A 27,800-nucleotide genomic window follows, 5' to 3' on the forward strand; every position below is an offset into this window, starting at 1 on the left:
ATTTTCCGTGCAACTACTGATGAGGCACCGCCTGGCAAAGGTCTGGTTGATATTTTTCAGATGCTGTGAGGAATAACCTGAACCAAAAACACTGGTGAATTCTTATGAGGAAAAAATGTTTAGAAATGGCTAAAATATTTCTGCATCTCATTCTATTTTGAATGTTATTCTTAGCTTCTGGTTTTCTTAATCCCCCGGATTAATAAGAAGCTTGAAATATGTGACATTTTTACCTTTTCATTTGCTTCTGAAGTCATCCAGACTGTCATTTCCAATTCCAGCTTGCAGGAAATGTTTTGTTAAATTGAAGCACAGCTGAAGGCCTTGAGAGATAAAGAGAGCAAGTGAGGGAGGTTCTTTTGTTAGCACAGGGACTGTGTGTTTTCAGAGGACTAGACAGTTTTAATAACGTTTATTTTGTAGCTCTGATTCTCAATAATAATTGAGTCACACTTAAATAATTGTGCTGTCCTTGAATGGTTATGAATTTCATCCTTTCACAGATTTTAAAAGCTGATATTATTGTGAGGATAATTTCTGATGCTTAAAGCGTTTTGAATATTTCTATGGCAGATAAATTTTAGATGGGGTTTATCACTCACACACATCACCTCCAGTTTGAGGTTCCTCTCTATTAAAGCCACATTTCTGAGTTGGCTGGAAGACCTGGGATGACAGGCTGACTAAATGCAGCTTTCCTCAATTCCACGATGAAAGAAGAAGAAAGTGTGCGATATGTGAAGCTTCCATTAACCCAATGGTTCCCAAAGTGTGGGGCGCGCCCCGTAAGGGGTCAGGGGAAGCAATATCGATGAATGAAAGAAAAAACAGTTACACAAAAGTGTTTCACTGTAAAGATGGTTTGTAGTGTGTTTTGTTGCAACCTAAAAGTGTGAAATAAACTTCAGTGGAGTTTGAAAACAAAATATATGTATAGGTTTATGTCTGGTTGAACGATATGTGTGTCCAGTTGATTTTTTTTTCTTTTTTGGGGGGGATTTTATTGTAATCCATAGGGGGCCCCAGAAAATCTTTGGGAACCACTGCATTAACCCAAGAGGTATGCCATCACCGTTTCACTCTTATCAGCTGTTTGTATCATGATAACTGAGATTCCTTTGTTTTCTCTCTGTCAGCATCACTTATTTCTGTGCTTGCTACCTTTTCCTTTGAAACATTCCTAATACATGTTTCTTTACAAACATTCTTATCAGAGAGGTTTCTCTGTGGAACACCTAAGAATTGACGTGTTTCCCTTATCGCCTGTTGGGGAACCTCCCGTAGCTCAACCCAAGCTAGGACTGTTTTAATTGCGATAGGCCTGGAATCCTTTAACGGACATACAGATAAGAAGGTGGACGTTTATCCTGTCTGCTGAATGAGAGCTTGAGGACCTGAAAGCTTGTGATATCTCCATGGCCTTGAGGTGGGGGGCTTCTGTTGGATGAGGAGAAAGGAAGTTAAAACCCTGTTTCCTTTTCACGCAGCTCAGGTAGAATGAGAAAACATTAACAACACTTTCCTACGAGATTTCTCGAAAGTCTGATGAGGTTTAAATACTCAGTAGAATAAATTTATGTTCCTTCTTAAGACATTGTTTCCCTTATCAGTAGAAGTACAGTGTTACTCTCTGCTCAGTCAGCCTGAATTTATGTTAGTTCAGTTTATTATTTGTTTATAAATGCTAAATATATTTACCAACATATTAGCTGGATTAATAGATTTATACATTGATTTAATGAGGAGCTCATAATGAGTCATAGTGACAGTCTATAAATGATGTGTCTCTGATGGGAAATAAATCATTGCACCAAAATTTAAATACTCCTGGCATTTTTAAATGCATTGTGTTAATGATGTTCCCGAAATGTCAAGGATTCATATCAGAAGGATAGATGATAAGATAGAAGAGACTGATTAATAGATCACCTGCACAGAAGGGTTATGCATTATAATGTTGGTATCCATCATATGTACGTATGGAAATAAAAATATACCACATTTCATTTCTTCACAAAAAGCAAGAAATTGACTTGTTTAAGAAATCAAAGCAACATCCACCCATTTCACAATGCAAAGGTTTTATGCTTGCTGTTGTCCTGATGTTCCCCTTCTGACAACCTTAAGGACGCCCTGGTTATCCGGATGGTTCCTAAGATAATCTTAAGAGATATTTCTGTCATGTGTCGTGTGTTAAGAGTAATCTGGTCTGCTTGGATGAACATCGGGACTGCTAGGGTCTAAAATGAGGGATATTCAATGTATTGGATTGTCTTGATCTGATATCACAGAGTGTGTGGTGTCCCCCAAGGACAAACGGGAACGCTCTCTGGTGACACCACATAATGTACAAACAAACCTCTACACCTAAGATTTTTTATCGTCACGTGCATGGTCTTTTAGGTTTTGAAAATCAGGCAGCAATTTTAAAATCTTGCCATGTGAATCATGCATTTGTGATCTGGAATGTCTGTCCACCAAACTGCATTCCATCTCCATGGCAACCAACTGGTATATGTATATGCTGCGGCACTAGTTGGCAATAGTAACAACCCAAGTATGCAGCAGCTCATCCCGAGGTTCCTCAGTAGACTCGTTGTTTGGTGTTCTCGATAGAAGGACGCACTCAGTAGCCCACTACTACATCCTGTTAAATGAAGAGACATTGTTATGGAGCCATTCAAGAATATTTATTTCACACCACACTCTCTTCATTCTCTCTCAGCTAGCTTGTCATGTTTAGCACAAATTTGACTCGTCTTGAGTAACTACATTAAGATTAAACTAATTACTGGACTTCAGCCGTGGGTAGTTTTATTAGAAGCATTGAGGCATCTGGATAGAACATGTTTCATAGTGATAGCTGGATGCCATGCCTCGGAGCATTGGCCAAGAACCAGATGCCACCAGTGTTGATGCTTTAGTAGAAAACAAACTTTTTTTTTATCTGTCCTCCACACCCGAGTTACCTCTTTTTTGCCATATGTTGCTGAAGGTTAGCCTAAATCTTGATTGAATTGCTGAAAAAAATAAATAACAAAACACTGGAGTTTTTTCTAAAGTAAGAAAACAAGCTCAGGGTGGTGGATTAGCATCACATTTCTTTCTATAGTTTACTTTGCCTTTATTTATAGTGTCTGTTTCTGCTTTGTTGATATTTCTTATATATTCTTGTTAGTTTTCAGATTTGTTTTTTTGTGTCCATTTTCCTTCTTTTCTTTCATTTACTTCTTTTAGGCTCTTTATTGCTAAGTAAAACTTGCAGACCTACCTGTCTCAAATATTTGCCCAAAAGAGGTAAACTGCAGGAATGCAAAAGGTAGAGTCTGACTTGAAAACGCCGCTAACACCCTGCTCTTTCATGGAAATGCTTTCTGTAACAACACATTTTACTGCTGGCTTCTCATAAGTGGGAATATATGGACAAATTTGTCAGGAATGCACCATTTCAGAAAGCCACTTGAAAGTCTGACATGCAAATCCTAAATATATTTATATGCAGCTTAAAAACAAACTTCCACAGAAAACCATTGTCAAGAGCAATTTTCTCTCCAGCTCTGTTTACTTGACTTCTCCCGCCTGCAGACAATCTGCAGTTGTGTGCTGTGTTGACAGGAAGAACATAAGGGCATCAGTAGTGCACTCTGAAAGCGATGCCCTGGTTCAGCTCCTATTTCTGTCCATATTAGCTGTGATTATGTTGCTGCTTAAGAAACCCTGCTCTGATCCGAAATAGATCTAAACCTTACTGGTGGCAAGTAACCTCATGCCCCAAATAGCCTGAAGGGGAAGCATAATGATGTAAAGGAATGCTGAAGCATAAAATCATCCATTTTTTTCTTCTTTTTTAGCTGCTAATTCTTGAATCAGATTTGTTACTTCATTCGTTTGAGGAAATTGCGCAAAAATATACAGTCATTGAATTTGGAGCAGAGCTCCTGCATTCATGAATGCAGAAAAATGAATATTTCACCATGGTTGTTCTCATCTAAACACAGACGGTTTTATGTATTCTGACTGTTGCACAGCGCAGTGCAAACATTTCCAAATTGGATTAAAGTTTGACTGGCTTGCCTGGCGAAATATTCTGACTGCAAATGTGGGGTGTAACTCCGCCTGTTCCTTCAAACTGTTGCAGTAAATTGAGGTCAGTAACTGTGAAGCATACTGGATAGTTTTATGGAGGAGTCTGCATGAAATACAACACAAACATCTTCACTCTGTACAGTCAAACTGCGTTTGATCCTGCTTTTCTTTTTTTTATTTTAACTGCACATCATAACTCTCACACCTACACCTCGCACCCTGAGGTGTCAGCTCAGAGCGTGCTTTATGACAGTCTCTGAGGAATCTGAAAGATTGGGTGGACGTCCCTTAATACTTGAAGGTCACCATTTTTTTTGTGTTGCTGTGAAACACATACCTGTGTGTTTCTGCATCGAATGTCTCACAACAGTTGGAAAGTTACCAAGTTATTTATATAGAAATGGCATGTAAATAAATGTTCTTGCCTTTTCTGTCTAGTATTTCTATGCTTGAAAATTGAAGCTTGCCTTGTTCAATAGATTCAATATAAATTGAATTTAAAGCAGTGCACATTAATTGTATGTCCATTTACATTACTCTGAGACAAGTAAAAACAATGTAATTGCCTCAAATGGTCTCTTTGTGTTTTGGAAAATTCCTAGTTTGCAATATTCAGTAGTGTGAGCCAATATGGAAAGCTATCTGCAATAATTTTAGGTATGCAACTGTTACTGCCCTTCAATCTGGGTAACGATTTAAAGGTGACTGATCTGCATTAAAAAAACAAACAAACAAACAAACAAAAAATCTTTTGTATTTATTATTAATGTCCCTGCAAATCTTAAAGAGCTTTTGTCTCTCAGCCACTAAAGATAAATGTCATGTACAGTATGTACACCAAGGAGAGTCAGAAACCATCCAACTGGTCCAACGTAAAAATATGTAGAGTGTAACTGCTTGAAATATAAAATCAGAAATGTGGAAACAAAACAGGTTTAAACATGTAGCTTTACAATATGTCTGCTGTGTTAGCTAATATGGCCTCCGATGGATTGCTTTGACAGTAATGTTGACAGAAAGAACAAAGGGAGATTATATAAACCACTCACCACCAGTTCATCTGGTAAACACTGATCACCTGTATGCAAATGCAATTTAAAAGTCATGGCACCCGCATTAGTCTATTTGCAATTTTATTATCTAATAATCATATCCAACAGAGAAGGTGTCACTGTGTGTTTAACTATGACAGTGTGTGACAGTGAGTATGTTTTATTTTCTTAATATTTAAACACCTTTCGAGTTCTTGGAACATTTAAATGAGCACCAGATTCATTTTTAATTGAATATTCTTGCCAAAAAGTAAATTTAGAGAATAGTCTACCCTTACCTTCACAACACTACTTACAGGATTAAAAGTACAAGTCTCTTCCACATTAGAGTCTTCATTGCTAAATACAGCCTACCATCTGATTGGTTAACCTGCAAAGCAAGTCGACTTTAGGCCAATTAAAACTGAAAGGAATAGTGGTAGCCCCGCCCATTGACTGTAGTGGATGAAGATCACAGATAAAATTAATTAATTTAAATTCAATGTCTTGCAGGATACAGCCATGACATTATAAAATAAACTGTCTAATGACTACATATTCAATTTATATTTATAAAATAGAGGGGAGGAGTGGTGTTGTGTTTTCCGTTCAAATGGTGACATTTTGTACCGCAGTTAAGCATGTATTTTAAATTATATACATGAAAAACAACTTAAAAAACGATTTAGCATCAAAGCCATATTTGATGCCTTAAAATTAGTTTCATCACATCAATGCTTCTCCATCCATTGACGTTGTTTTTAATCAGGGAATGACATTATAGCATGATATAAAGTTCAAAAAAGTCAAAATACACATGCATTTGTTTTATATTTTAATTATTTAGGGACATATTCTAGTATTTGTTTATTTGTTCTGTGTATTTCTGGTAGATTTTAACCTCCACACATCACCAGGCAAACATGGCTGTCATGGGTTAAGTTTCTGTACGTGATCTGAGGAGCTCAGTTCTCTAAGCCTCAGCTTCTGGAAAATCAAACTACGGTACTTTTTTTCTGACCGGATCATAAAAATATCAGATCCCTGTCTGACGGGAGAAATATTTCAGCCCAAATCAGAAAATGTCAGGGCTGACAAAATTTATGCTTTCACTGCTTGATTCATGAGGTTCTGTTGACATCTCTAATGTTTCCAGGAGACTAGAACTTATAACATTAATTATTCTTACTCTGCCATATTGGTGCAAAACTCTATTGATCTACACCTTTGATGCAGTGCAATACAAAAAATTCTGTTTGCTGATTCGATGTGTGTTCTCCTGTAGTGCTCAGACTTTTTTGCTAATCTAATACTGATAAAGAATATTCAGCTGCTATCACTGCTGACCTGACTGTTTATTTTTCCTACTCCTATTTTTACACCCCACCCCCCTTCATCCATCCATCTGTCCCTCAGTTTTTTCCTCAGCTTGAGAACAGGAGCAGATGGAAAGGGAGCGTGCTGCCTAACGCCAGGTGGTCAACAGACAGAAAGAATATGGGAAGGAGGGACGGACGGACTGAGGGAGGCAGAGTGTGCCTGCGTAGTCATGGCACAGCCTTGTAACCTGCACTGACCTGTGATAAGACAGAGGGGACTCTTCTGTGATTTGTCTTGCTAAACCATATGAATATTTTAGGATCTTTGACCTTGTTTGCTTTAGATAGGAGAGAAATCACCAGATGTTTCTTTCCACACTCTTATCATTTATATATATATATTACTTGTCTTGCAGTATCTCAAAGGAATACTGAAGCATCTAAAACATGTTCATGTGCGACAGATTGCTCAATCACATAAAAAAAAAAAAAACATCTGCCTTAAATCTCACTTCTATCTTTTTCACAAAACTCAAAACTTTGCACTGGGGTTTATGCTCAACATATTATTTTGTGTAGACTCCTGACTTGGCAGCCTGTTGTAGATGAAAAATTTCCACTGCCCATGTCCTCTGCCTGCTCCTCCCCCTGCTTCCCTGCCCGTCTCTTGTTTGCAATCAGCTTTAATCTCTGGAAGGACATCACTTTGCCAAACTCTCAGTCTGTGCACACAGATACACATGCAGTCAGTCCTTGTCTGCATTCACACTAATAAAATTCAAACCACCACAACTTCCAGGGTTATGCTTTGGTCAGTACATAGAATTAAGTTATAAACATTTAGAAAGAGGAAGCCTGGAAGGCCAGGCCTTTCACTATCTGACAAAAGACATGACAGAGAGAAAAAAGTTATGTTTGAGTTATACTATTTGTGTTTTTAACTTTAGTCAAATCTTTGGAAAATCTTTGCTTTAAACTAGCATTATGTTTGTTAAAAAGGGATACATAGTACCTGGCAAAAATATTCACGCCCATTGAACTTGTTCTCCTTTTGTCAACAAATTATACACAACATAAGTGCATAATTGTGAAGTGGACAGAGAATTATACATAGCTTTCTAACTTGTCACACCACAAATATCTGAAAATTGTGGTGTGCATTTGCATTCAGTCCCCCTGTGTGAATAACTGCTAAAGAATCAATTGCTACCATGCTTCTGGTGTATGTATCTGCCAGCTTTGTGTTTGTCTGTCACATAAAATCCAAATAAATTTGAATAAAATACATCAACACATCATGTTGTATGTAGTATGACAAGAGACATAAATACTCCCCAAAGGACGCTGTATTTTGGACTTTATGGACAAATTACCAACACTAATTGCAATCCTATGTCAAAGATTTTTCTTGCTTGACTTATAAAACTTTTTCTTTTTTTTTGCTGCTGGTTATTGTGAATGATAAATATCATTCCTCTGTTCATCTACTGACACAAAAAGTAAATTTAAAACAATCATGTTCACAGATTTTTCATATAACAAAAAACAACAAACAGAATTAAGGTAAGTGTTAATGCAATGTCAGCTTGGAGAGAAATAATTTAACTGATTGATAAATAATTTGATTGTGAAAAACCAGTGCCAAAATCTAAAAAAAAGCTCAAATAAAAACCAATTAAGAAACAAAATAAAGTGATTACCTTCCACTTCCTGTTGTAATAATTACAGCGTGATTTGAGGTCAAATTGAGCATCATGTTTATTTTAGGTATCTTAAGTGCTTCGGTTTCTTTTAGCTAGCTAACTTTACAGTTTTCATGGAAGATTTGAGACAGGAAGCAGTGGAGCAATGGTTGGAAATAAACTGAAAAGGTTTGAACATATAACAAATATTTCTGTTGTTGGTTCTGATGGGCTTTAGGTTTTTTGAAGAATATTGTTTGCACATTGTGAAATGTCGTATGTCCTTTACAGATACAAAATAAAATTTCTGATAACTTTAATTATTCCAAATTTTAAAAAAATGTTGATATCCTTTAGGTTCTCTTGACTAATGATGACAAAAAAAAATCAAATGTGAATTAATGTCTTTTGACAATGACAGTCACACCTGTAAAAAGTGATGCAGGGTGAGACAGAATACTGCAAAACGAAAATCTGAGCAGCCATTTTCAGTGTGTTTTTGGCAGCTCAGCCAGCCTTTCAGCTGTGTTATTTCAAAAATGTAAGTTTTGCAGATTCTGTAAAGAAACAAGTAATGTGTATCTGAACCAGCATGTTTAAAATACCAATGCAGCAGAAGTGTTTGCATCTGAAAGAAATAGCAAAAAATGATTATAAAGAAAAGTGTATCTTAGTGTGCATAATGCAACAGCATTATCAGTTCTATAGATCAACACTGACCAGATGGGAGAGATTTAGATGTAAGAAGATAAACATTCAGCAGCTAGGATTCATCACAAAGATTATGTTACCTTATTAAAGGCAGACCAGAGATAAGGGTGAAATAGAAGCTTGATGTATTTATAGAAGAGTTATAAATGGACTGACACAGGAACTTTTGCTCATACGTAACATGAAAGTTGTATCAGATGGCCAAAGCTGCTGTTGCACATTTTCTTTTATTGCCACATATGATATTGTATCCAAAGGTGCATGTTCACTGAAAGAACATCTTCCATGACCCTAAGTAGCTTTCTGGGGAATTCTGCCCAACATATGACTGAACAGATTTTGCACAGCGGTTCTATTATGAACACAGCACTTTTTTTTTTTTTTAAACTGTATCCAGTTAGTCATAATTCTGTTTTAGCTAAGCTCATACTCTGAGAAATTAACCAACATCTGTGAAATACCAAATCTTGTCACATCTACAAAGTAACTCATGTAAATTGCTTATGAAAAAAGTGTGCATCAACATAGATTAAGGTCCTTTTGGTGTGACGTCACTGTCATTCGTAATTATTGATATGTACATATGCTATGTCTGTCCACAGTCAGCAAGAGGTCCAGACAAGTCAATTAATTAATAGCCGAATTAATCAAAAATTAGGTTGGGCTGTCCTGCTGTTGTAGCCTCCTCAAACATTCTGAATGCAGATGTGAGCGAATCGTCATAGTATGGGATCAAGCTTCAAGGAAAATTCACCAGTTGTGATGCATTTGCTATAAATAATGGATCCCTGAGTTTCAGTAAAAAAACCTCCCAAAAAAATCCCACATGAATCCAGTACGTATGCCATGGTGCCGATTGCACAGGAAGATGATCCTGAGATGTCATCGATTTAAAGTCTTGTATCTTTATGAGCAATTCAAATGCAAAATCACATGCAGACTGTACTGAAGTAGAAATAAATTTTGCAACTTGAACATCTCTTTACCTTGGAGTAAAGCCCATATTGAGCAATCAAACTGGGATGTAACCTAAACCACCGACCATAATGACTGCATTCCAGTTAGTTGCACCATAGAAGAATTGCACACGTTAATTGAAGGCAGATCATGCCCTAATTCTCAACACGAACATCATTATTATACTTGGACATTTGCTCATGAAGTTTGAGAGCACCTGATCTAGTTTATGCCAAGTATTCAGCTCTTTTGGAATCACTTTGTTAATCAAGACTTGGAAGAAAAATACACAAATATGAGAGATTATTTAGGACATCTGCACTGAAAGAAGATACATACTTGACTGGGAAAATGTGAAAAAACAAACTGATACTGGATCAGTCAGTTGACAACACACAGTCAAGTGTGTTGTCTAAGTTTAGCAGCCAACACATTACAAACACCTGGCCCCAGAACAGTTGGTAGGATGGCTCTCTGCTGTCTGTCTGTGGCAGATGGCTGTGCTCAGAGAGGATTCGACTGTTCCAGTACATAGGACCATCAGGGCTACAACAACCAATCACAGGAAGGGGTGGCGATTTGCATTTACCCAGCAACAGGCCGGGAGCTGCTCAGCAGGGCTCAGGTGGGGTGACGGAGCAACCTCGGGCCTCAGGAAGAACTTTGCATGGTCTTGTCGGTCCACATTTAAAGTTTTCAGTCAGAATGTCTGCAGGGGAGAACTTGGCTCATTTCAAAACACACTCTGTGTAAAACACACCGCTAAACTGATTGTGACCACAAGCATTCGCTGAAGTAGGGTTTTAACAGCCTCACTCAAGCCAGAGTGTGTTTTGCGTTATCCGTGTTGACACAGCAAAGCGGAGAAGGAGAAAACGAGGCAGCAAAAGTACATATTGCAGCAAATGAAGGACAGTGACTGCAAATGTCAGGAAGAAAAAAAAAACAACCCGGGGGAAGAAAGGTTGTGTCTGAACAAGCAGTTTTCTCTCCAAAAACCTCCACCAAATGCATTTTTAGGAACTCGGCTGATGCACCGGCAGGGAGAATAAAATGGCAAAAGAAGCTGCAGCAGGAATCAAAGCAGAGAAAGTTGTTTAATAGATGGGTCGTTTTCTGCATCTTTACGGTTTGTAGACAAGGAAGAGGTGACAAATTGTCAATAATTGGCTTTACCTCATCCGTTCTCTTCTTAAATGAAGTATCTTTGGTGCTTCAGGAGTTCAGATATTCTGAAACTGCATCGGTTTTAATGCATGCAGGAACTGTTCTCCTTGAAAATGCAGTTTGCATGTTGTGCACGTCAGTATATTAACTCACGGACCATTTGTTTCTGCTGTTGACACCTCTCTTAATGCTGAAACTGTAAATCACTGAGTGTGGCTGACAGCTGTGACATTACCAAGCCATGCAATAAAGGAGAATGCTGAGCTCAGACTCAGAATATACTTTCTCCACATTATACATTTTGCAAATTGGGTTTTTTTTTTGTTTTTTTTTTTGCCCCCCAACTGTTCTTGCATAATTGCAAGCTTTACAATTACTCTCCATCAACACCGAACTTTCTTTAGGAGAGTTTTATCGCTTAAAATAGAATCATCACATCTGCAACAAAGCAGGACTCTGATTTGTGCTAATGAAGCCACAAAAATGATGTCCTTACTTTTGTCGTCTCAGCAGAAATGTCAGGTCTTTCACACAGTAGCTGCTAAATCAGTCAATGACGCTTAGGCATGCTCTGCTGGAGCAGGTAAGGAAAGGAATGAAAGCACAGAAGGCCATAAGCAGGGAGGATAAATGGTTCAGAGCTTCAGTGAAGACATAAAGCTTTGGAGAAATCTGGACAATAATGATGAATAATGACAATACTATCTATGATCTTTTTGGATTTACATTTATTTGACAACTAAAGTCTTCAAATTCTCTGATCCATATTTAGGTTAAACAGGGGACAGAGTAGATATGGGCCTCTGCCTGGGCTTTAACACTTGCATGGTCAACCTCTTATAGGGGAAATCAACCCTTCACACATGCACTTACTTTACTGCTATTTCTTAACAGATCGAGAGGCTCATTAAAGGAGGGGAACAATATGCCTATTTAACAAGTTTGTGTTAGCTACACATTGGGTTAACATTAACGGCCACCTCCTTCGGATCGGTATTTCTCGCTTCGCAGTGGAGGTTGTTTAAAAAGTAGACGATTTCTGGTTAGCGTTGAACTGGCACATTACACATCACGGGCAAACATAAGAATTGGGTAGAATTTGAACCTCAACACAGTCCACGCCTCCAGGAAACAATCATTTCTCAACAGCGAAGAGCCCAGACCCTCTGGGTGAAGTGAGGTGTAGTACAAACAGCTGGTTTTTATCAGGCTAGTTAGTGATAAGCTAATATTTGGTACTTATCTGGTTTTACTTGTCAAAGTTCCTGTTTTTGAAAACTTTTAAATTAATGCTCTGACTTCAGATATTGCTAAGTTTAACTGAAAAGCTGTTTTCTTGTAATCATTTCTTTGTTTATGAACAGTAACCATTCTACTTGAATGGGTTTCTTTCTTGATTTTTTTAAATCCAGAAAGGAGTTTCATGTGTGTTGACCCAATTTAAGAAACTAGCAGATTATCATTGAGTGCATAATAATATGCTCTCTATGGATGTTAGATTTTTTATAATTAAGCTTTTTTTCATTTGAAGAAAATGTTTAGCGAATCAAGGAAACCAGTGTGGTATTTAATATATTGATTGAGTATTAGAGTGGGAGGGTAAGAATATAATTTGATTCCACTTCACATGGAGCCCCAGATCTTCCTACTGGAGCTGATCCGTCTTCCCTCATAAGTTTTACTTTTTTCTGTATTTTTCCTTTTTCAGATGTTAGGAAGCTGCTGCTGATTTCAAATTCTGGTCACAGGACGCAGAGTAGCACAGGAAAAAAGTTTGACCGCATCACTCCAGTCCCGAAATATTTCCCCCTGGATTCCAAAACAATCTATATCTCCTTCAAAAAGTTTTATTTCCAAATGATAAAATATTCAGTTAATGTGCATTCTCTCCTATGTACGTGACAGACAAGACTTTGATTTCTGACATTTATGGTACGTTACAATAAACGGTTCCTAAGATAATGTTAGAAACTTCAGTTCTCTAGAGTTTAGACATTTTCCATCTACTCCTCAAGGCTTGTTTTCATTGAAATTTATTAAAGGGTTCCATTTAGCTTTTGTATTTTTGTTTATTGTTTTATCTTATCTTTATTTTTTATATGATGACATGGGGGGAACAAAACTTGCTCATGATTCCATCTTTGTGACCTTGTACAATTGTGTCTTTGAAATTCATCAAACTGAATGATACCCAGGTGGCTTTAGGTTACAAAAATACATTTTCACTTTGACTTTGACTTTAACCAGGGAGCTCTGGGGATGCCTTGCAGTATTTGGAACAAGGGCATTGCAAACAGTGATTGTCACAGGGTAAAGTCAACAATATGTAATCAAAATAAGAGTCCCATTTCTTACAGCTACTCAGGAAAGGTAAGTAAACACATCATTTAAGTGAGAAAGATATGTTTACTTGCTTTTCACAGAAGTTTAGAAGTACTGACAAGAAAAAAGTTACTCAACTCAACTTGTATGCATCTACAATAAGATAATTTATTAAAAAGCTGAAAACTGGAACAAAGAGGGGGCAACGGGACAAAGAAGTTTATCTTGCCATCAAGTGAAGTGAGAAGGATGGTAAGGAAAGTAAAAAACTAAAGAATTATTATCGTATTTCTAATATACACAGCAATTGTAATGAATTTAAAAACACATTTCGAATGGGAATTAAATTAAACAGATCAGAAGCAACTGCAGTCAGCATCTGAATTATCGTTTGTCTGGACCGGGTGGTTTTGCATTTCAAACTGAAGAGGAGAATCTGGTGCCAGAGGAGTAACTTTATCAGCACATTTTTCAAAACAGAAAGATATTCCTCTGCATCATTTGAATCTTCTGTATAAAAAAAAGTCAATGAGTGAAAATGTGAAAGAGCTGAGGCAGCAGGATGTGAGCACACAGAATGTTGAGTATATGAAATAGGAGAAGAAATATAACATCGTCAGCGATGTGTACTTCCCAACATTATTTGCACCATAACCTCTTCAAAGTGCTCAATGGTCCGGTGAGCCGAATTTGTAGAGCAACCAAGCTTGACCTTCACAGATCTTACCAAAAAAACATAGGCGTTTCAAAGGTTCAATACAACATGTGATCAGTCCAAAGACTCTATTGTTTGCATGTAAGGGACATTTTTTCCCCCTTCTTATCCAAACATTACCTGAAGCCTTTAGCTCATTCTTTCTCACAAAGAATATTTCATCAGACAGGATGTGTGGAAAAGGTTCACTTCCTAAAACCACTCAAGCACACAAAGAGAAGTATTTCTAATTTTTTTTTGTGTTCCTGTTCAAATTTCTTGCTGTGAAATTGGAGCTCAGAGAATACTTGAACGTAGAGCAAAGTTTTGGAGACCTGTGATCAAAGACGATAGAAGACATCTTCACTTGTGTGCATATTGTGTGGCAGTCGTACTTGGTTACCATCTGCAGGTTGTACTATGTGTTAGTTTATGTTTCTCTCAGCGTCATCTGATGCGTAAGACTCCTTCACTCCTTGGTGAAGTCATGAGTTTAACACTCTCCGGCAAACACTTTCTGCATTGTTTTTTTTTTTTATTGTTGTTAAGCCTCGGTGATGACACGAGCATAGTCACAGCACATTTCGCCACAGCAGGATATCATTACCACTTAGTGCAAATGCAAGTTGACACTGTTGCTGATCACTGTGTGGGAAAAAGCAAAGAGAAGTTAGTTTTCTCACAAAAACAAAAACGGAGATAGAAAAAGCAATGGAGCCTTTAAATGCCCCCTTTGTTGTCGACACATTTTCTTTTGTCTCATGCAAACACAAACAAACAGTCGTCTGCGTATGCAACACACAGCAATACTTCTCACCCTTCTTTAATGGAGGGGGGAAGGGGGGGGACATTTGTGTGTCCTTGGAGACAAGGTGAACTGTGATGTAGTAGGTGATCTGTCGGGGCCCCGGGCGATAAGTGAAATAATCTCCAGGATGAGTAGTGGTGCTGAGTGTGGTGCTACACACTGGGGCAAATACTTTGGACTGCAAGTTTTTTGTACAGAGCTGTTGTGAACATAATAAAGGATTATAGATCTGTTCTTGTTGTTTCTGCTCAAAGGCAGCTGCAGGAAAGATGGGAAGGGATTGGATTGATTTATCTGGTTTTGCTAAAACAATTAAGAAAACACAATGCGAAATGTTCCTGTAATGCTTCTCTCTTGGAGAACATCTACACCGTGTGAGATAGGTTGTTGCAAAGCTGGAGAGCTCCTGAACTGGCAGGCTGCTGCTTAAATGAACAGCTACATTAGATCCTGTTAGACTCTGTGATCATCACTGTTCCCAACAAACACAATACTCTGTCCAAAATCCTTATATTCTTTGGACAGATCCATATGATTTTAATATTGCCTATAATCTACAGTAAGAGTACAATTTTGCACATCCTGAGCAATCTAAATGTTATTTTATTTATGTTTATTTGCATGCTTCCACTTGCCTGTCACTTTGCTGCTGAAACAACTACATCGAGGGACACTAAAGAACAAATATATTCTATCTTTAACTTATTCAGTACAGATTGTCTAGAAATTTGGATGGTAAAGTACCAGAATATGTAATGCAGTCTTTAAAAGAAAAGTAAGTATGTTTAATTTAAACGCTGCAATAAGGGAGTGAATGTGGCTTTTTATCCAATAACTATAAAGTTTTGGATAAAACATTTCTTTTGGTATCCAGAGCTCCAAAAATAACTGATTGGTGGCAGACTAATATGATTCATAGACATTATGTTAAAGCTCTGTATAATTTTTAAATTTCATAATTTGACATGAGATACCTAATGGTTAAATGTACAGAAGGACTTCATTAGGTCAGGAAAGGTGGCCATCTAATTTAGTTTTGGTGTTTGGTTTCAGTAAGATGGTCTTTCTAAAACCCAAATTATGTGGATTGTAAAAAAAAAAATAACTGAGAAGAACTGAAGTGGTGAATTATTGATGTTATTGCATACACCATCTTTCTGTGCATCATTTAAGAGAAAGAATATAACACTGGCATTGGTTTATACCTGAATATTGCTTCCTGAAGTACAGGGAGAGGCTTGGAATAAAGGAGCATATTCATTAATAATTAATACATGATGAGAGTTTTTATTATCATCTCAGCATTTCTTTCTTTTAATAAAAAGGGAATCTGGTAATAATATAAAAAAATCAGACTCTGTCATCCTGATAATTGACATGTTTGATAAGAATTTGGTTATTTATATTACAGAAAAAAAGATAAAGAGAACTAAAAGCTGCAATTAGTGAAGCAATTAATTGTCCTATCTATTTGAAAGTCTCTTTGGCAGCTCTGGCTGCAGTCAGAAATAAAAATGAGCAACCTGCAAGCATCAAAACAAAAAGAGCACTACAGTAGGACTCAGTCAGCCCTGCACTGTGTAACACTAGCTGCAGCATCCTGAATGAGCTATGGGAGCTGAAGGCAACCCACTGCAGGGCCAAAGGAATTAAAGAGCTGGAAAAAAAAAAACAGTTGGCAGAATTGCTGATGGAAAACAGGCTGACTTTGGGAAGAGAAGTTCATTCTTGCAGGAATGGAGTGTATGTATATAAAATGAAATTGTGCTTAGTTTGTTCCTAATTTATTCTCTTAGGGGAATGTGCCATAAAGCCCATAACTCTTCCCTTGAAAAATTTTTTTTTTTTTAAATGCTGATGTGACAAAATAAATTTTGTGATATGAGCATTAGCACTTAGGTAAAGGTATTGGATGTATTTCAAAAACAAATTTAAAGCAGCTAAAGGTTAGGAAGGTTTTTAAACTTGCCCTCTCACTAACTAACAGAATGTTCTGGTAGTTCTCCTCACCTGATTCATTTACTGTTTTCTTTAGAACCCCACTGGCTACAAAGTGAGTTCAGCCCATGCTTGTTCACATCCATATGCTGTTAAATAAAAATGATTTACTACGGCAACCAGACTAATCTCAACATTTTGGCGGAGAAATATGGAGGAGATAAGGGGTAAACACATCACTGCCTCTGAGAAATGTGGACAGGGGAAAGACTTGGCAACAATCACAAAGGAAAACCTTTTGTTTTTGTTTATTCAAGAAGAAACAGGAAGAATAAATCTCTCCTTGTTGAACCAACCACAGACATGTAGCTCAATCGGTTTTGATCACTGAAAACAGCCTATAGCCAATTAGCATCAGCTAATTATCCAAATTTGCCTTTGATGATTAGAATTGGTTATAAACATCTGGAGACACTGTTGTGTACATTGAGCTGATTGTCTTACCTTTCTCTGTAACTAGTTTCTAACTAGTTTGTCAATTGTTAAATCACGTTCTCAGGCGATTTCAATGTGCATTTTATTTTGAATGGATCTTATTTACCAAGCAGGAGTGTGTTTTACTGTGCTAAACTGGTACTGACCCGACTAAGACTAATTTATCTCATTCAGTGATTATAAAAGGTACCACTTAAAGATTAGATGTGGGGTACCTCAAAGCTCCAAAGCTTCAATGAACTTTTATTCAACTTGTTTGTCATATTTCTTCCTATTTCTGTGATTATGCCTCATATTATTATGTTTAGATGAGATGCTTTAAGTTTCTAACGTATATTTTGATTTTTGGAGGATTATTTTAACCCTATTTCTTTGTTTATGTTTTTTTTTTACTGTAATGCACATTAAATTACCCTCTTGCCTTGAAGAACAACGATAGCAGTCGTAACAAAGTTTGACAAACCATCAGACCTATTGTTAGATTTGAAACTGGTGCAGTATGCCTTGGGCTGCTCCTGGTGTAGCGACTGTCCTCATGCCGGTAGATAAACCCTGGACCAATAGGATCATTAATTGTATTAAACAGTGCTCACCTGTCCCACACCTTAGCTGAGTATCAGTCCTTCCAATGTTTCCAAGTTGGGTCACAGAGGGCCAAGGATCTCACTGAACAGCTGCAAGGCCACACATAGTTGGGAATGCACACTCGTCAAGAAAACTCAACAAAGAAGCACAAAAAAACCATCTCTTAACATCATTACAAACTGTTTTCTGCTCCAGTTGATTTTGCTGTGTTACATTAAAAAAATAAAATTAAACATTTTCTTTACTTTGGAGATATTTCAACATTGTTCTTGTGAACATCAAGATGCTAAGCCAGCACTGGTTTTATACATAATGTGAGATTGTGCTGTCAGACCACTAAATGTTATCTTTATTGTTGTCCCTCTTCCAATTTCAAGTGTTCACATTTCTCCTTGCAGCTGCTTGTCCTCATTTATTTTTAGCTTCAAGCTCCATTTTCTATTGATTGCATCTGCTCTGTGTTTTGCGTGGGGAACTTGGAGCGGTGCCACGTTTCTTTGGCTCGTCATTGTCCTTGAGAATGCCATGACACGAGGTACACATCATATCTCAGGCTCATGCTATCAGAGTCAAGAGCTTTCACTATTCCCTTTTTTATTCAGCGTAGGAATGTTTTATCACTTAATTATTAAGTAATTAAACAGATAAATTTATGTTTTAATGCATTTCTACAATAATTAATGCTTAAACGGATTCAGTAGATATTTGTGGGTCAGCCACAGATGTGGGATGGCCAGAATAATGGAGAAAACACATTTGCACAGGATGATGACGGGATCCAGCAGTTTGTACACAGGATGTAGATATGCAAGAATAGAAACAGAATCACATTCCCTGCAGATTCCCAAAGGCTTAGAGATATCTGGCCACATCAGCATCACAGATACTGAAGCAATTCCCTCCTCACTTGCCTGCTTTTTCCTTTCTGCACATTTGCTTGCTCCTGTTATCATCCCCTTTGCACCCACACTCCCAAGGAAGGTAACAGAGTTTTAAATTGATCCCATAGAGGCTTTTCTACCTTACATCCTCACATTTGTAAATGTATCAGAGATTAAAGGATTTAGTAAAAAATCGACCAACAATGTACATAATATGAGCAGATGAACCATTCTCTGTCCTTCCTTGCTATAGTGTGACAACTGATGAGTTAATACATTTTCATTATTTTACTAGGCTATCTTGCCTTTTCCATCCAAAAATTGGTTAAGATGACTGATATCTAAAATTACTTCTACCAAAGAGTATCTAATATTTAATCTTTATATGCCTGATACAGATTAAACAAAAAACATTTGGGGTAAAAATGAACCGTTTCTATTGTTTACTAAAGGAAGAGAAACATCAATTTAATAAAGCACCATAAAAACCACCTGGATTTGGAAATAAAACTCTATCCATGCAAAGACCCCAAATTTTACCTATAAAAGTCAACATTACATCAGTTATGCTTCAAGCATGAATTCAAGTCTACACATGTCAAGGTCCTCATGTGAATAATTTGATTGTGTCTATTTGAGGCAGCTTTGAAATCATATTTAGTTGTAACTGTAAAAATTAATTATGGATATGGGAAGCCTGGAATAAGAACAAATCTTATTTAAATTATCTTGCTTTTTCTTTTCTCTCTCAGACTGAAGTAGACATTAAAACATGGGCCTGAACCATAAAGTCTCTTTTCTACAATGTGAGAAACTTAAAGAAAATCTTGATCTAATCAGCTTAGATACATTTTTGGACATTTAATCCCTTGCCACAAACCTTTTTTTTTTCAGCTGAACTAATACAATTAAAAGTGGTATCTGTTTTTTTTTAAACTTTCTGTATTAATTGGTGGAGAGGATTGCCAGTATTTGTAAGTGGATCTCATTTTGAATGATTATACATTTAATTCATGTCTACATTTAATAATAGTTCTCATATATTCTTCTTAAAATCTCTATTTGATGGTTTGCAATATTTTTGTAATAATTTCAACTAGATTACAATCTTGATAAAAAGTAAAGAAGTTTTCTAATGAGAAATAAATTCATTTTCATACAGAAGCATGTGAATGTCTGAATGGATGAACAACTAATCGTATTGTAAAGGCTTTGGAGTCCTCTCACTTGATAAAGGGCAATACAAATTCAAAATATTTACCATTTTGGGCTTCTTTTAGAATAATATATGCATACAAATTATAATCAAGAATTAATTTCTCGAACTGATTTTGATTATGAAAGCGACTGACTTTTGAATATTTAGTATAGAATAATGGAGAAACTCTACACACTGTAGAAAACACTGTGCAAACTATTGTCTGTCTACATTAAATTTATGACCAGTTAATGTTGAACACTACCAGATGCTAAGCAGCTAAAATACTAATTATCACCTCAATGAACGAATTTGCTCTCTATTGTGAATTAAAATAGAAACACAACCCAGTGACACCAGGCATCATTTCCCCATCTCATCATTTCCTATTTCAACCTGTGGAGGAGAAAGTCAGATCAGTGAAACCTGAACATGCTGCTGCACAGCTTAAAATGGAGGCCTGTGGCAACTAAGACTCTGCTGAAGTCTTCTCTGATACGGCAACCCAATGCTGTATTCAAAATACACGAGTTCCATCACAACAGCATACACGAATTGGTCAAATAAAAAACCCCACAATTTTTTTTTATTTATTTTTTGCGAGCACTATTACTGTTTTTATTGCCAGCAATCTGACCTGAAACAGCCTTCAGAGTCAGATAATGATTTTTCCACTTGCTTTCGCTCTCCTGTTTCTCACCCCATCTCCTGCGGCCTTTGCTCTCCAGTGTTTTTATATAGGCTGCTTATTGACAAGGGTGTGCCCAAAAGCAAACTCGTCTGCCTTTTGTTTCACTTGTTAGAATTTCTGACCGACCGTCCGTCTGTCCATGCCCCTTTCCCAAACTTTCCATATTTGCACACAAAGGAACACACTTTAAAGGCTGTATTTACCGAGCCTCATTTTTCAGAGGAAATGGTGAGGAACAAGGAGACCATTGAGCGATTTGGTGAGAGGAGGGGAAGTTGGGCAGGCCTGGCATTTGGTCCGGCATTCGACAAGGGGGCTGATTAGAGGCAGCATCAGGGCCTAAATAGAGACATGCATGGCTGAGCTCAGCAGGGGATTGTGTAATTTTATTTTTTTTTGTCAAACAGTAAACAATGAGATTATTATTATTATTATTATTTTTTTGCACAAGTTTACTAATTTGATGTTAACATTTATAGCTGTAACAGTTGGGGCATTGCAGTCTTTTCCTTTCCAGTAAACATTTTTAGAGGGTGCTCAGGAAATAAACTGAAACTGATTAAAATAATACTATGGATCTACTGTATGTTGCCACAATTTTTGAGTTTTCCACAACAAACACTGTGCTGCTGTAAATGAAATGTTAATGTAGGCAGGTTGTGTATTTTGGGATGATTCAAGCATTGAATTATTATATCTTTTGTGTCCCTTTGGGTGTTTTGTGCCATTGAGTACAGTTTAAAGTTCTTTTCTTCATGTATCTCTGTTGACTTTTCAGTTTGATTCCAATATACTACGTTCTTTTGTTTGTACTTTTAGTTTCATTTATCCCTCTGGCTTGTGATTGCTGCCATCTTGGAAGTGACCCCAAGAGCAAAATGCTAAACAGATGGTTCATAGGTTTCATTTAGAATTTCTGTGCTTGAATTAAAAATGTTCTACACATGTTTTGACTTTTTCCTATATTTGCCTTCCCATTTTTGTTGTCTGCTCTCTGCTGTATTTACTGTAATCACCCACCAGGTTATTACTGATTCTACTCTACTACTGTTAATGTGTGTTTTTACAACACCTTTATTTTCTGCCTGCTGTCCTTGTTACACCCTGTGCTGAGAGTGGAAATACATTAGTAATAATATGGATTGTGGCACAGTAGGGCTACATAGGTCATTGCATTCAGTGTATCTGCCTGTTACATAATGCTTAAGTAGAGTTTGACAATGGCCACTGAGACCTGACCGTGATATGACCGTTCCGCTGTCACAATGACTCGGGTTTTCAAAAAAAAAACAATCAAAAGGAAGGAAGTAAACAAGCCAACATTACAACCGTGACAAATACAAATGACAACATTTGTCAGTATTTCTAAAATAGTTATTTTTTAGCTGGATTACACTTTTACACAAGTTTGATTTTTGATCCAACCTGATTGGGACATTCAAAAGAGCACAACCAGGAAACAGTTGCAGAACATATTAGTTCTCTCATGGATCTTGTGCAAGGATTTGGAGCACAGAGAGTGTTTTCTCTGGTTGCATTATCTAAAAATAAACTTGCACCCTCGCATAATAACTGAGCCAGTGTGAGAGCAAAAGTTGATTGCCAGCAGGTCCTGACCAGCGTCAGCCTCTAAGGAACACGATGTTCACTAGCAGTTTTAGAGACCTGACTGCCCAGCATTTATGGGATATTTGGAGGACAATTATAGTGTTCTGACCTGGTGAAGTTAGTTCATTAATATAGTGCCACTTCACAACAAATGTTACCTTAAGCAACTATAAAAAACAAACAAAGTTGATACAGTTGATACAATAAATTAAATTAAAATCATATAGAGAGATTCAAAGTTTGTTACATGCAATATGATTTGATCCTAGTTATAAAACCATGTTGTCAAGTTCAGTTCATTATTATGTGTCTAGGAAGCTGCCCTGTTTCCACTGAACATATGGCATCATAGGGGAAATGAAACACTCCCTTTTAAGAGAAATAATCTCCATCAGAAACTGTCTGATTGTGAGTTGCCATCTACAGGGAGTTCAAAGCACAGAAAACTCACAGAAGCACTTGCTCAGGAATACCTTCTGTCAAATCAAAAGTAAAGACTTCATGGTAGCCATAGTTAGTTTATCCAGGCATAAAACAAAGGTAACAAACCAACCCACCAGCCAACAAATAAATAAATTCATCTGCATTTGATTTGAAGCACTTGTGTCTGCACGTTCCCTCCCCTTCATCTCTAAAATTGCCTTCGTGCAGTGTTCCCTGCCATTGAATCCCTCATCAATCACCGTTCCTGATCCATCTCATCCATCTCACAGGCCAGGGTCCCCTACCTCATTCTGTGCTCATAAATCAGCAGGCGGATGCATTCTAAACAGCATCTGTCTTTTTGTTTTCGTTCTCCGGCCTTTGCTAATCAGCTGTCATGTTTGTTGCATGAATCTTCACCATGAAACCCTCAGCATGCACAGCACTGACCACCTGTATGCAGAAGCTGTGTGTGCACAATGTGAGAAAAGCCAAAGAACATTGTTTTCCATGTTTTATCTCTCGGGGAAGCTGCCTGGTGGATAGTTTCTGTCAGGCTCACATAACGTCGGCTGCATGTGTGCAGGAGCACTTATTGAAGCAGGAGACAGATGGAGCGGCACTCTCACTCTGAGGAGATTTAAGGGATCAAGACGAAGGGCGAAAGCAAAGAGGGAGGTGGAGGGACCGTGAGAATGGTTACTGTGGTAACCGTGACATCACCGGAAGATTGTGCAATGGGAGTTTTGTTTGAATGGAGGTGAAGGCAAACAAAGGTCTTAAGGTAACACAAGGAGTCACATAGCAAACTTATACAGACAGAACTGAACTCTCGGCTTTTGGGAAAAAAAAGGACAGGAAAACTGATATTTGTTCTTAAGTTGTTTTCTCTCTCTCTCTTTGTTGAATCTGTCTTGCTGTGCGTCCCTCTGTCGTGGGTGGCTGCTGTAACAGCTCTTAGTTACGTCAACATGCTGATAACACACTGTGGTCCTGTGGAGGGGAATAGTAGGATCCAGATTGCTTAGTCATTTTGCATTTTGTTATTATTTTCAGGCATAAAAACAAAGGAAATGGGGCACTGCAGAGAACAATGTCACCATTAATGCATTTGTAAGACAAAGTGTTCCAAAAACCATTTAGATTCCACTACAAGGGACAATGATAAATAATAATGATGATAAATAATGGAACAAGTACAACATTATTATGTTATATGTGACAGCTAGCCTGTGCAGTTCAAAAACAAACAATTTCAATAGGGGCAAAAATCCAAAAAATGCATAAATCTGCTTACACAAGAGTGCATGTCTATAAACTAACATGTGACTTAACCATTATTTGACATAATTTTATGGCCATACAAAAGTTCTCCATATCTATTACATTGTAAAAGATCTGTCTTGTTCACAGCTCATTTCTGGTGATTCAAGCGATTCCCTGTCAGATTTATCTCTGGAATCTGGATGGACCAATTCAAAACTTAGATTTTCTTCTGATGAAGATTCTGTTGAACTTTTGTTGATCATGATCTATTCTTGGATTTAAGAAACATTCAAAATATAAGCAGATTATACAATAATACATATGTGTCTTTTCCCCTGCGTGATACAGATCATTTCAATTCAACTCTTTGCTGCCTCTCTGGAAACCATGGCTGTACCACTGTGTATAAACTGTATCAGAATTGACATCGCACTTCTTCTATGTTATCTGCTTTTGTGCAAAATATGACACAGAGGTTTATTTGTACTTGCATTTTCTGTCTAAGGAGCCTCCTACCAGCTCGAGATATGCCATTTCAGCAAGAAACAAACAGCAACCATATGTTAAACTGTTTTGCTGCAGCAGCAGCGGCATCTAATTTGACCCCCCTTGCATTGCTCGGAGGCCAAGACCTCAGTCACATGTTCAAAGAGTGTTCCCGGTTTTCTCTCACTGAGGTAAACAGCTGTCCAAAGACATCATCTCTGGGACCACAGTCACAAACAAGATGCATGTAAGCTTTTGTTTTTATGTGTGTATAGTAACTTATGTGCATGTTACGTTAAAGGTCGCGACAGGTGACGCAACACCGATGTTGCATGTTTGCCCCCTCTGGTGGGAATCTTATACCAAAGACATGTTTCCTTTGCCAAAGGTCAAATTGTAAAAAGTCAAACTTAACTTCTGTTGACTGAGGCAGGTTGAGAGTGCAGCAGCTGGTTGGTTCCCTAAAGCAGCTTCTTCTGCAAGATTTTAGAGTTTGCAATGCAGTGTTGAAATTTCATATGCCAGTTTGGCAATTTCCTATCAAGTACATAGAATCAAAAGAAAATAAAAACGGGGTTGTTCCACTAGAATTTGAGTTATGAAGCACATAATTGTATTTATAAAATTAAAGATGCCATGATCAAAAATTTATTAGTATTTGATGCCTATCTGATCATTTATTATATTTACCTCAATGTATAGAATGTCTTGAATCAGGTCGTCTGCAAGTCATTTAGCACCACGTTCTCCACGAACATGCTGTGCACGATTGGAGAGGGGTGACCATCGTCCGGCCACGCCCTGGCCCAGTCACGGAAGGCTCTCCTCGCCGACCGGAGTCGGGTATCGGAGACGAAACGAAGCGATGCGGCGCTACGGTATCGTTACGTCTAGGTGGGATTCTGACTTAGAGGCGTTCAGTCAGAATCCCACAGATGGTAGCTACGCCTCATTGGCTCCTCAGCCAAGCACATACACCAAATGTCTGAACCTGCGGTTTCTCTCATACTGAGCAGGATTACTATTTCAACAACAAATTATTAGTAGGGTAAAACTAACTTATCTCACGACGGTTTTGAGCCGGAAAAGGGTAGAGTGCCTTCTTCAGCTCAGGGTGGGTGTCCTGCCCCAAGTGAAGAAGTTCAAATATCTCGGGATCTTGTTCACGAATGAGGGAAAAAGGGAGTGGGAGATCGACAGGTGGATTGGCGCAGCGTGTGAAGTGAAGAGAGAGCCGAGTCAAAAAGCGAAGCTCTCGATTTACCAGTCGATCTATGTTCCCACTCTCATCTATGGTCATGAGCTTTGGGTCATGACCGAAAAAACGAGATCACGCCTACAAGCGGCCAAAATGGGTTTTCTCCGTAGGGTGTCTGGGCTCTCCCTTAGAGATAGGGTAAGAAGCTTGGTCATCCGGGAGGGACTCAGAGTAGAGCCACTGCTCCTTCACGTCGAGAGGAGCCAGCTGAGGTGAGGATGCCTCCTGGTTGCCTCCTTGGGGAGGTGTTTCGGGCACATCCCACCGGGAGGAGGCCCCGGGGAAGACCCAGGACACACTGGAGGGACCTTGTTTCTCGGCTGGCCTGGGAACACCTTGGGATTCCCCCAGAAAAGCTGGAACAAGTGGCTGGGGAGAGGAAAGTCTGGGCCTCCCTTCTTAAGCTGCTAACCCTGCGACCTGACCCCGGCTAAGCGGAAGAAAATGGATGGATGGTATATAATGTTAGCAAACTTTACCATCAAACAAGTGCTGTGAGCCATTTACCTCAGAAGCTGGAGCTCAGATCAAACCCTGTTTCATTTGTAGGACAGAAAGCCAGTTGGGTTTGCCAGCTTTTGTACAGATGGACCAGATTTTCTAAAAGCATAAAGTTTCTCAGTCTTTAAGACTCAATTCAGAAGCAAAGATAACTGAATGAGCTAAAACTACAGATCAATAAAGTATTGATTTCTTGTCATTTTTATAATTATGACTTTCAGCTGGTGGAAAAAGCTAATTCTGGTTCATCGGAAATTATATTACATGAGACTACTTAGACAAGATTTTAACATGGTAATTTCTTGTTGTGACCTACACTGTATTAGAGGAATAAGGCTTGACAGTAATCCAGTGAACAGTCACTGACAAGCTTCACAAGAAGGTTAAACAATTAAATGTATTTGCTACATCTACTGCTGTTCACACACTTTTGGATCCAAGCATATTATGGAAGGTTCAGTGGAAGGATAAAAAAACCTTGAGACAAATTTTAACCAATGCCCAATCAAGAGTCTTGACATGTTCAGGACTCAAACGACTAATATTGCATTCCTTGTGTTTAACCCACACCTAAACCACAGACAATATTAGAAGTATCTTAGCCAGACAAAGGAGAAAAGGAACTGGACTGATAAAAAAAAAAAAATCCTCTTTTCTGATTATGGTACATTTTGCATTTCATCTGGAAATTATTGTCCCAGAGTCTAAAACACAGATTGAGGTGGAGGAACAGTCTGCTTAGAGTGACGTCTTTACAGTTCGTGATGATGTGGGAATCACATTCTGCTCTCGGTTTGATCTGCTGTGTTATAGCAGGTCCAAAGTTTCCACTTGGAAATTTTAGAGAACTTCATGCTTTCCTCACCTGCTCACAATGCCAAAAGCAGCGGTACCTGATCTGATCCGTTGTTTTCTCTGTGATGTTCTGGGCTATAGAGACTGAGCTCTCGGGTCTGGTTGGGGATGCCGCTCCCTTGTCTTACCTAGAGCTGTCCGACTGAGCGGGAAGGCCCTTCATATGCTGGTCCTTCTGAGCTCCAGATGCTCATGTTTGCCTAGCAGATTGGGGGTTCTCTGCAGGGACAGGGATTCCTTCCCCTCGGTGTTAGATTCGTCTGGCTGCCAGGGTGTCAGGGTTCTGGGGGGTCATGGTGATGTCCTCGGGTAGGGGGTTAAGTGGCCCGTGTCTCTCCTTGTGCTTGTGAGCTGATGCTCTTGTGCTTCACTGCTGACTTGCCTCCGTGTCGGCCACATGGCCACTCTGAGGGGTTGCCAAGTGTTGTCTGCAGAGTAAACCTTGATTTAATAAAGCCAATTGTGTTGTGATAACATCTCTAGATATTGCTTTCATAGAGCAAAGTTTCCTGACATATGTAGTCAACAAGCATTTTTATATTGCACCTGAAATGTCAGTAAAAGACATATGGGGAAAAAAATAGGATAATTGCATTTTAGAGCACCTCATTTAGCTTTCACCTAAGAGGTTTGTTGCAATATTTTCGAAACCATACAACAAGCAATGACAACAACTAAAACACATGCAATTTCCTGTCCATATGCCCTCATGCAAAGCACCCACATATGACCAGTCACAAGAGGACTGCACCCAAGATCAGGTTCATTTTCCTGCATCCTGATTTGCATTCTTTGCTCATCAGTTTGCATTTTATATTCGTTCACCTCAATGACTTCA

The 27,800-nt window shown here is 38.2% G+C and overlaps 1 long non-coding RNA gene across 1 annotated transcript; it reads left to right on the plus strand.

Annotated features, from left to right (window-relative positions):
• The first annotated feature begins 4,947 nt into the window (after positions 1-4,947).
• On the plus strand, positions 4,948-26,156 carry LOC116735023 (uncharacterized). The gene is made up of 3 exons (XR_004342309.1): positions 4,948-4,958; positions 10,891-10,894; positions 25,572-26,156. It is a non-coding gene; the product is annotated as an uncharacterized LOC116735023 (long non-coding RNA).
• The last annotated feature ends 1,644 nt before the right edge of the window (positions 26,157-27,800 follow it).

The sequence above is a fragment of the Xiphophorus hellerii genome, chromosome 16 (genome assembly GCF_003331165.1).
Source record: "Xiphophorus hellerii strain 12219 chromosome 16, Xiphophorus_hellerii-4.1, whole genome shotgun sequence".
NCBI lineage: Eukaryota > Metazoa > Chordata > Actinopteri > Cyprinodontiformes > Poeciliidae > Xiphophorus > Xiphophorus hellerii.